The following is a 12,213-nucleotide window of genomic DNA, read 5'->3' on the forward strand; positions in this document are numbered from 1 at the left end:
TTTTTAAAAGGGATGAATTGAGAAATTTTATGATTTTAAATTTTGTTTTGGTTAAAGACTGCTTTTTTTTAAAGATGAATATTAAAGATAGAATTGTTATAAAACTAAATACTAAAATCTGCCTTTCTGAAAGTAGAATGAAGTTATAAAGTAAAATAATGATTTTGCTAATATTTCAAATGTTGCATACAATAGATACCTCATTTGTGTTATTTATTTTTAGGAACCAATTCATTGAAATGTTGTAATTAAAGAGTTGTCTTCTCTTGATTCATTTTCAATACAGAATAAACTGTGTTTTCAATGCAGGTTAACTTTGCATCTCAAACTTTAGTTACACAAATTATTAATCATCCAGATTTACCTTAATTGAGAAATTTTAAATTTTGGAAGCAACGAAACAATATTTTCTTTTTTAGTTTGAATCATCAAAAAGGTTTTTTTACAAAATCAATGAGATTTATACCAGAAACAAGGGAGTATATAATAATCATGTCTGCATTAGTTTGATATAAAGATGTTCACACTTTCATGACATTCCTTTAAATTATGACCTTTTTATATGTATATAATTTCCCTTCTACAATTTTATAGTTGTTAAACATATCAAACAAGATTTTTTTACAAATTATATATATCTACATTTGTACATATCATGTATATCATTTCATAACGAGGAAAGATCTATGTTTTGCTGATTAATACATATTAGGTCTGAATCTGTCTAGTTTTATTATATAGATTGGGCAACGGATTCGTGTGGTAATTTTCTTGTATCCGTGTTTCCAAATATTACATTAACTATTAAAAGTAGATTGAAACTAAAATTCCTATTAGTCTATATATTTAACTTTGTTTGGTATGACTTTACATGTTACAAAATCATTCTTTTACTGAAAACATAACTGTCCATAGTAATTACACTAAACAAGTAACTTAAAAAACATGTAACAAAGCAGAATTTAATTGATAAAGTATTTTATTTTTTACTTGAGACAGAAATTGTTGTATTTTTTAAACAGAAATATTTTTAAGATAGTTTCCGTATTTTTATTATCATCGACATGTGATTTGTTGGTGATATTTTATTGTTATTGATATTGCTGAAATCCATGAATCGATTGTTTGTACAGTTATCTCATTAAAAATAAAAAGATACAAACATTTGTACATTTGGTAGAATGTCGGACATAAGATGCTTAAAGGTTTGAAATTTCCATGTGGCATAGATAGTTTTACATCATTATCATAAAACAATACCTGCATAAAAATGACAATTTTTTTAATTTTTTATTTTTTCAAATTATTAGAACATATTAACTTTATTTGGAGTATAGAATCATTGCAATGTATAAATTGGACATGATTTTAACATCGCCTGGCCAAAAGGCCTTGTGAGCCTTCAATGCCACCACTTTGCCTCCATTGTCTGACCAACAGGTTATTAAGTCTCCCAAACGAAGTTTGGGAAGACTTATTGTTTTTGCTCAGTTCTTATTATTATTATTCTTCTTCTTCTTCTTCTTCTTCTTCCGCTGCTTTTAAATTTGAACTTGTCGGCACCCGTTCTCCAAAACCGCTTGTCAGATTAACTTAGGGTTTCACAATATGTTAGACTAACATGTCTAGTGGTGCAATCAGGGTTTTGTTTGTGCAATGGGGTTTATTAAGGGGTACTTTGAGGGGCAAAAAGAAAAGAGGGTTTTACTATAGAACCCTATGGGATTTTATATTTTAAAATTTTCAAATGATTAGAAATTGAAAACCGTTTGTGATAGACACAATCTTTTTAATTGAAAATGTTCTAAATGAAAAATTCCATTAAATGAAATACAGGGTTAGTCCCCAGGGGTCACCCCCACCCCATGCCATTTAAGAAAGTTCTAATATCTTGTAAGTGGTCAAGATCCCCAACCCTAAACCATATATATTCTGGTTTGTCATGCTAAGATGGTTTGAATGATATACAGGGTTAGTCCCCAGGGGTCATCCCGACCCCCTGCCATTTGAGAAAGTTCTAATATCTTGTAAATGGTTGAGATCCCCACCCCTAAACCATATATATTCTGGTTTGTCATGATAAAGCACATTAAATGAAATACAGGGTTAGTCCCCAGGGGTCACCCCCACCCCATGCCATTTAAAAAAGTTCTAATATCTTGTAAGTGGTCAAGATCCCCACCCCTAAACCATATATATTCTGCTTTGTCATGCTAAGATTGTTTGAATGATATACAGGGTTAGTCCCCAGGGGTCATCCCGACCCCCTGCCATTTGAGAAAATTCTAATATCTTGTAAATGGTCGAGATCCCCACCCCTAAACCATATATATTCTGGTTTGTCATGATAAAGCACATCAAATGAAATACAGGGTTAGTCCCCAGGGGTCACCCCCACCCCCTGCCATTTAAGAAAGTTCTAATAGCTTGTAAGTGGTCAAGATCCCCACCCCTTAACCATATATATTCTGATTGTCATGCCAAGATGGTTTGAATGATATACAGGGTTAGTCCCCAGGGGTCATCCCGACCCCCTGCCATTTTAGAAAATTCTAATATCTTGTACATGGTCGAGATCCCCACCCCTAAACCATATATATTCCTGTTTGTCATGTCTCTAACATTTGAATGACGTATAGGGTCAGTCCCCAGGGGTTCCCCCCACCCCCAATGTTCTAGTATCTTGTAAGTGGTTGAGATCCCCACCCCTTAACCATATATATTCTGATGATGATTTGAATGATATACAGGGTTAGTCCCCAGGCATCACTAATGCATATAACTTTGCTGGACCAAACCAATTTTCACTGGACTTTGCCCAATGTCAGGCGACCCTGGGAATTACGAATTATGGGAGCTTCGTTTGGGAGACTTCGTAACAGCATCCTGTTACAATCATTTCTTGTTGTTTGTTGTCTTTGAAATTTTGTTTAAAACCTAATGCCTGACACTAGTATGTGGATTGAAGTAAAGTTTTCTGCTTCATTTATAGGATGTCTTTGAAGTTTTTAGACTCATCAACAAACATGGCCGATATGGCTTAAAATAGAATATAATGGTGAAAATGAAATATAGATAACTAGAGCAAGGAGAGAAAAAATTAACAAGGTAAAACTGTTCATTACACAAACTGTTCAAACCTGGATATATTAGAAAAACATGTTGATTTGTTTGGAATTATTGCCCCTGAAATTAACTGGGGGGGGGGGGGGGGGGGGGGGGGGTGGGGGCAAAGACACAAGACAAGGGCATGCTGTTTCCAGAGTTGGCAGGAGCAGTGGCATCAACAATGTTATTTTTGTGATTAGCTTACTTGATGAAGAACCTGCGTTATAGGTATGAACTATGGCACATCTCATTTCCATAGAGGTTCTTTGGCCACATTCCCTTCAGTGAGTCTTTAGGTTTGCACTCCATCTGTCTGTCCATCTGTCAGTCCACAAATCAATTTCCCACACTTTTTTTTTCTTTGTGCGTGAAGATATTGGTCAAGTACATATATCAGATACTATAAGCAGTAGGTTTACTACATTTGGTATATGGAATGATTGTAAGGTGTACACGACTAACTGGTAAGGGTCATCCGACCTTGAACTCATTTTCATGGTTCAGTGGTCAAAGTTCAGGTTTCGAGTTTGGTCAACTATATTTGTTGTAAAGAAATATTTTATGATGTACATGTCAGTCTCAAATGTTTTATTTAACCTTGACCTCATTTTCACGGTTCATTTCTCAGTGTTGAGGTTTTTGTGTTTTGGTCTGTTTTTCTTTAACTATAAGCAATAGATCACCTATATTTGTTAGATGGAAGGATTTTAACGTGTATGTGTCTGTCTGGCATATATCATCTGACCTTGACCTCATTTTCATGGTTCATTAGTCAATTTTTAGTTTTCCTGGTTAAGTTTGTTTCTAAAAAACTTTAAGCAATAAGTTAGCTATATTTAGTGTATTGAATGATTGTAAGTTGTAAATGTATTTCATGCTTGGTATATATGACCTTGACCTCATTTTCTTGGATCATATTAAAGGGGTACTAGCTGTCAAATTCATGTTCACCGATTTTAATCAAATTCTAATATTTGATTTATAACAATGTAAAACATTTATCCAAACTATTAAAAGTCTAAAATAAACGATTAAAAGGGCACGGGTATGAAAATACGTAGCTTCGTTTCGTGTGTTTTAGTCTAGACCGCCATCTTATTAATTATCGAGTTGACCTCTAAAAGAGGGACGAAAGATACCAGAGGGACAGTCAAACTCATAGATCGAAAACAAACTGACAACGTCATGGCCAAAAATAAAAAGACAACAGACAAATAATAGTACAGATGACACAACATAGAAAACTAAAGACTAAGCTACACGAACCCCACCAAAAACTGGGAGTGATCTCAGGTGCTCCGGAAGGGTAAGCAGATCCTGCTCCACATGTGGCACCCGTCGAGTTGCTTATGTTATTACAAATCCGGTAAATAGTCTAATTCGGTAAGTCACATTCGTGAAAAGGGAAGGGTATTGTAGTTACGACATAAGGAACATATCTGATATCATCTGTGAAACGGTTATTCCATAACGGTCAACCAACTCGTGATGGTGTCCGTAAAATTTACGAAGGGATGACTTCAACTTCACCATTTGGAACTCTTGGTTTAATAGCTTCCTTGTGAGCAGCAATCCTCTATCAAGGAAATCATGATAGGAAACACAAGCCCGGGAATATCGTATCAATTGGGAGATATATACTCCGTATGCAGGCGCTGCTGGAATGTTGCTACATAGAAATAGAAAGTTCACAATTGGGAAGCTGAAATCATCTCTTTTGTCGTAAAGTTTTGTTTTCAACCGACCCTCATTGTCAATTTCTAGATGTAAGTCAAGATATGAGGCAGACTTAACTGTATCTGTAGTATCCTTTATCTCTAGTTCGATGGGATAGATTCGTTCAACATAGTCACCAAATTTTGTATTATTTAGTGAGAGAACATCATCTATATAGCGGAACGTAGAGTTAAAGGATATTGCTAACTTCTTATCTCTCTTCCTAAGAAGCTCCTGTATGAGTCAGCCTCATAATAATAAAGAATCAAGTCGGCAAGAAGAGGGGCACAAAAGTCATCCGATGACCATATAAGCGATGTAAGCATAAATATAGATATAAATAGATTAAGCAAACTCGTGCTCTTTGATTATTCTAGGTCTATTTAATTTCATATTATAGATGAAAAATAAGTGTTTATCATCGTTTTTACCTGTGTACATTTAAGAATGATTTTCTGTGGATTGAATCAGTCAATCAAATCTTAATGATTTACCTTTGTTTAACTTTCAATGTTGACATTCTTTTCCTTTAAATAACTTTACACATACAATTCACGTGTTATCCATCTCAAGCTAAGGGGTTAAATTGAAGTTCACATGAATACGGATTCAATGAGGTCGAATAATTCACTTGCAAGTGAATAATTCATAATCAATGTATTTTAGCTTATTTTGACAAAATTGAACCATACTGGCTGCTAAAAGTAAAAGCGAAATATTATTTCACAATATGCATTTCATTAATGATTGAGCAAACACAATAATATATTAGATTTTTAATATATCTCGTAGCTAGTGCCCCTTTAAGTCTATGTAATAGTTGTAGTAAAGCTTTCTATTTAGGACTATCAACATAATATCAATGGTAAGTAAAGAAGGCGAGACATTTCAGCGTGTGCACTGTTGTTAGGACAAGTTACAAATCAAGTTCGAATTTTGGTCCAGTATAATGATTTAGTGCATAGTTATGCTCCTATGACTTAAAAAATTTACTCCATTAATCATTTTTCGACATTTTTAATCATCATGCTTGAAGATATTGAATGGATATTTGTTATATAGTTTACACCATGACAAGGTATAGCACTTTGCTCTTGTACAATGATTTTTTAACGGGTAAGGGACTATGTGTTTTCAGGGCGGGCAATACTCACAGAATGCTTGTTAATATGTAATTGTATAAGAACGGGATCATCTGATTTCTTACTATACAAATCCTTGTTATAACCCTGTCACATTTTTCGCAATAATAAAAACATCGCAATAATTTCTGAATTTACAGTATTAAAAGGTAAAAATCACAAAAATACTGAACTCCGAGGAAAATTCAAAACGGAAAGTCCCCTATCAAATGGCAAAATCAAAAGCTCAATCACATCAAACGAATGGACAACAACTGTCATATTCCTGACTTAGTACAGGCATTTTCTTATGTAGAAAATAGTGGATTGAACCTGATATTATAGCTAGCTAAAACTCTCACTTGTACGACAGTCGCATCAAATTCCAATATGCACATCCCACTTCCATGGCGATTACAGGTATATGGTTCAGCCTCCACGTTATTGTTCATTTAAACTTTCACATAGTTTGTGTTCAGGTATATTTAAAGGTAACATTGCCATGTGTTATTTCCCGAAGTAATTTTGCCCTACAACTTTAGTTATAGTACATGAGCCTTGACTGGTTTGCATAGTTTCCTTGTTAAAGCAACAATTTATTAACTTATCTTTATTAAAACCAAAGCAACATAGATTAAAAGTGAAGATTGCATTAATGATCCACATGACCAGATATATCTACTCAGAAACAGGGAAAAAAATAATCAACTTGTTTTGGAGTTATTGCCCCTGAAAAATCTATTTTGATCGACACACCCCAGTTTTGAAAGTTGTCATGAATCACTGTTGTTCGACTTAATAGTAAAAGTTTGTTTTAGGAAAACAATATGTATCAGGCTAATTTGAGAGTTTCAGAAAAAATCAGTTAACCTGTTGAAGTTATTGTCCCTGAAATACCAATTTTCTAATTTTCATTTTTTTTGTGTGCTCAGGATAGGGGCTCATTCAAACTAGGGGCTCATTTAAACGAGTAAAAAACTGAATTTATCTTCTTTAAAAATTTGTCCAACTGTTTTGGAGTTGCTGCCCCTAAGATGTAAATTTTAACAGTTTTTTTGTGGTTATCTCGTAAACTTAAGGATCTGGTTTGAGAGTTTCAGAAAAATCAGTTAACCTGTTGAAATTATTATCCCCGAAATACCAATTTTCCAATTTTGTGTGCTTTTTTTCTAGAAAGGATTAGGGCTCATTTAAACGAGTAAAAAGCTGAATACTGTTTTGGAGTTGCAGCCCCTGAAATGTAAATTTTAACAGTTTTTTTGTGGTTATCTCGTAAACTTAAGGAACTAGGTTGAGTGTGAACAGCAAAAGACATATATAAGTACATGTAATATGTGTTACACAGTAATTAGAGGTTTTATTTCCATTTTTCTCCAGGTAGGCATGATCTCGTTTGTACTTTTCAACAATAGCGGATGAATAAATCTAGACTTAATTAATACTTCATACTGTATTTTGTTTTAGTAATTTGACTTTTGGTTTGACTAAGTCCGCACTTTTTTCTGTTAGCAAAATGATGCCTGATATATCTCTGCCAAACAGGGCTCACTTCCTATATACTGGGTTCATTTTTCCTTGTACACTGTACATTTTTAACTAGGATCTTATCTTGACTTCAGTTTCATGGCTTAATCTTTTTATGAGGCCAGTTTTTCAAAAACTGTAGATAATTGATCATCTATATTTGGTTTATAGAATTATGATACGGTATACTAGTCCGTCTTATAGGGTTCATCTGACCTTGATCCACTAGTAAATATTAAGTATGAAAATAAGGAGATGAGGCGTGATTACCAATGAGACAACTATCCAAAAAAGTCAAAGAAGAGAGATGATTACCAATGAGACAACTATCCAAAATGGTCAAAGAAGAGAGATGTGAACAAATACAGGTCAATTTACCATCTCCACCAAAACCACACCGTATGCGAGTTATAAAAGGCTCAGGTATGCAAAATATCAATTGTTCCAAAACTAAACCACCTGCCTGATTATATTACAACAATGTACACCAAACAAATACGTCTGATAGCCACGAGAAACAACCACTGGATTGCAGGTTTCTGAGTTGGGACAGGCACGTATAGAATGTTACGGGGTTCATGTTGATGAGCACTCAACCCTCCCTTAGCCTACTAGGGCAGTGGTGTATCAACACAAGTACAAACTGTAAATATCTGTTTGACAGAGCTTGCTTTTTCATTAGATTTGTGCTAACTTACTAAGCCAACAAACAGATCACAAAAATACAAGATTCAAAGCTTTGGCCAACTGTCACGGTACTTGGTTACTAAGAAGTAGTTCAAAGCCAAATTTCAACTACTAGTAATAGATACACCATATATATAAGAATAACAATCTAATTAAAATTAAATCTCCTCACTCGCTCATTTGTTATGCTTGGTCGCTGCGTGGGAGCGACCAAGCATAAAAAATAAGCGCCGAGAGTGAGGAGATTTAATTTTAATTAGATTGTAAGAATAAGAAGATGTGATATGATTGTCAATGAGACAACTATCCATCTCAGTTCAAATGAAGGGGATGTAAGTAATTACAGGCAACCGTAAAGCCTTCAACAATGAGAAAACCCCATACCGTATAAAACTCATATGTTAAATTTAAGTCCATACACTATAAGCATGAGGACACATTCTACAGCATTCATACAGCACGAACAACAGACTCTGCAATCAACATGTTCACCCAGACTAAAAAGTCTATTCGTAAATTTGGTACAAACCAATCGGATCTATTAAACTTGAAATGACAGGAAAGCCATTAGCTTGTGTAATGCAAAACTTTCAGCATATTCGCTAGCCAACAGTCCCTTCCTCATAATCCTTGGCCAGCGAAGATGACTTTCACAAAATAGATAGTATAGAGAAAATAAACTCTCCTGACCAGTGCTATATAATTCAACACTGCTTTTTAGTGTTTACCGACATAATCCAAAATTATATGTTATTCTATCTTTTATCAGATTTCCACAAGTACAGCCACACTTCCTACATCTTTGTAACTATTAAAGTGATTTGGGACAAGAAAAATCCCTTACTTGTATCTGTTAAACTAGTATTCAAAATCTAAAATGTCACTACAAGACTTTGGGAAACATTAGTTTTGCTTGACACTTTCAGAATTTTGCCTCCTACTCCACACACCTTTTAGTCTTCATGTATGCCTCTGCAGGAGTAACGTCCTTCGGTTTCACCGAACTGATCCTTTTGTGGTGACATGGAATCGTTTGATATCGCCAATCATTTAAATCTATGGTCAACATTCTTTTATTCTTATGGTGTAAACAAGTATCACTCCACTGCGGTGGAATTGATTTTATTAGATTAACAATTTATTTGATACTGACGCAGGAGTATAGATAGATAGATAGATAACGATAAAAAAAGGACTGGTTTCACCTTTAAAATTCAGTTGCTGGTTAAAACCAAATAGAGAGCTTCTACTCCGAGGTTGTGTCTGGTGGAGGAGAGTAAATTCCGACTCAACGATAAAAACGTCGGATACGGATGTTCGTGATAACGACATATTCCTAGAATAGCCTACAACAGACATCAGGGGCGAATCAAGGATTTTTGAAAGAGTTCGTAATTCCATAAAACAGATTATTTACCGCCGATCGAATCGATACGAAAAATATTGGACGATTTAAGCTAAAACATCATATAAATCGTAAAAAACATTATGAAATAACTTTTCGGTGATCGAAGAGGGGGTGTACGCCCTTTACGCCACTGATTATTAGAGTCGAGCGCACCTGGCACTGCTGATTTCGAACTCGCAACCTTAGTGATGCCCATACCTTAAGAAATCCTTTATACTTTACGCGCATTCCAGGATTGCTAACTGTATGCAAAAGGTTCCCAACGATTAGGGATAACAGATCATTGAAAAGACAAAATTAGATAATAATCTCCTGAAATGCCTTCGCAAAAGACAGATTAAACTATAACAAACAATATTGAGCCAGATCTGTATAAACCGAAGCAATCAGTACCACTTCAATCTCATCTGTTTAAATACACGTCTATAAAATTAAGGGGAAAATCAAATCCAGCGGTTTTAGCCAAGAGTAAAGACAAAACATATGATTCTGATCTTAATTGCTTGATTTTAATTTGTATGATACTGATGTAAAACAAGTGGAATCGTTAAACGAAGCACAAGAGTAATTCTTGAAAGTGTTATTTGTCACTTTGTGTGCCTGAGAAAGTCCATTAAAAATAACAATACACTTTGACCTAACATGACGATGATGTTGAAGTTCAAATATTTTTAATATAACTAGATGATAATTAAGGCTTTTTGATAAGGACACTACTGCCGGTTACATCAACCAGAGATATATAACACAATTAGTATGTCTCTGCATCAACCGACTAGATAACATAGTCCAATTGTACTTGCAGTTTGTGTTCATATAATTCAAATTAAGTATCACCTTAGATCTCCTCGAGTGTTTTTGTAAGGTTCATGTTGCTCAGTGTCTTGTTTTTTGTGGGCTGTTGTTTGACTTTTGGTCGTTTTTCCTATTTGCAATGGCGATTTCATCTTTTGTTTGAAACTTCGATTATCTTGTTGCAAGATGGATACCTCCGCGCACAAAATGCCAGACATACTTAACTTACAAAATGGAAAGAGACAGCAACATTACCAAGCCCCCCTCAAAACACCAAAAGAAATTCCAAACAAAACTAAAATGTGCACCATTATAACAAACGAAACCGCTAACTTGAAAAATGAGTTCTATAGACAGACCTTACTGGTATTCTCTTTCCTGCCAAAACTAAAGTAGTTTTGTTGTTGTTGTTTTTTTTTTTTTTTGGGGGGGGGGGTCTTCCTGATGTTCTGCTCTTTACTATACTGATTAGATTATGATTATCGTTCTTGCATCTGTCAAGCATTTAAAAAAAGAAAAAAGAAATAAGAGTCAGTCAATTTCTTATGGTTACACCGATCCTTTTAAAGCAGGGAACAAAAAATCGGAGTATATGCAGTTTCTGAGTTATCAAACAAAGTTCAAGGTCAATTGCGATTGAGGCAACCCATTTCTTTTAAGTTGTTTGCAAACAGGTTGAAATTAACATTTTGATTAGTATTTCTATTTATCATGATTGTTTGTTGATTTTTTTTAGTGGAATTTGAACTCTGTTAATTGCGTATATTGTTAAGTATACACTTTACGGTCCAAAACTGAATGTTTTGGTCATGTGATCTCGTGGTATAAAATAGATTTCGCGCCCGGAAATCATTGCAAATTAAAATAGGTTAGTTGAAGTGGTCAGATGTTCATGTTTTTGTTGTTGATTTTATGCTTGCGATTTCGTAAAACTGATGTAGATGCAAAAATGAACATTAATATGGTTGATGTGTACATGTGTTGTAAAGAGATGAAACTACAGAGATGTGGACATCTTCATGATTTTAGACTGCTGACTACTTGATCCATTTCATGAGTATAGCTCTATATTGTTTTAAATGCCATACAGAGGAGGGTTTTTTTGTGTGTTAAAATTAAAATAAATGGAAAAATATAATACACATGAAAATAAAAAAAATATCAAATCTATCTTATTTGGTCTTATGTGGGGAGTTGTCTCATTAGCAATCATACCACATCTTCTTTTTTATATTAACTTTGGTGGATAGTTGTCTCATTGGCAATCATATATTTACCACTGTAATCTCCTTATTTCTGTATCTGTAAATTAATATATTTTAGTATACACATTTATTTGAAAGTACATTGTATATAAAAAAAAATTTAATTGGGGATGTGTATATATTTTTTTTTGGGGGGGGGGGGTGACATGGAAAAGCAAATTATGCAGTTTTGATATTTCTGATGCTTAATAATACTTTGGCACAAATTTGCAAAAATTTGATCTCAAGCAACACTTTTTCATATTAATGTTGCTTAATTAAAGAAATATTTTAATTATAAACACAGAACAGTTCTTTGTCAGTAATAACGGAAATTATTTTACTCTTTAAGACCTGTCTTTTTGTTTCCCTTCTCTGTGGTATTTAAAATTTCATTGAGAGTTGTGAAACTTATTTTTATGCAATTTTTTATTATTAATTTTCAAATTTTAATGAACAGTTAGTTTACTTTTAATTTGTTTTGTGCAATTTGGACATAAATATTTTTCTTTAATTTCTGGCTTCACAACCCTCAACAATGATTAAAAATATATTATTTGATAAGTTTTTCTTCAAGACTGATCAAATATTGAGCATATTCAGATTTTGT

Source organism: Mytilus californianus, unplaced genomic scaffold, assembly GCF_021869535.1.
Source record: "Mytilus californianus isolate M0D057914Y unplaced genomic scaffold, xbMytCali1.0.p SCAF_9, whole genome shotgun sequence".
NCBI lineage: Eukaryota > Metazoa > Mollusca > Bivalvia > Mytilida > Mytilidae > Mytilus > Mytilus californianus.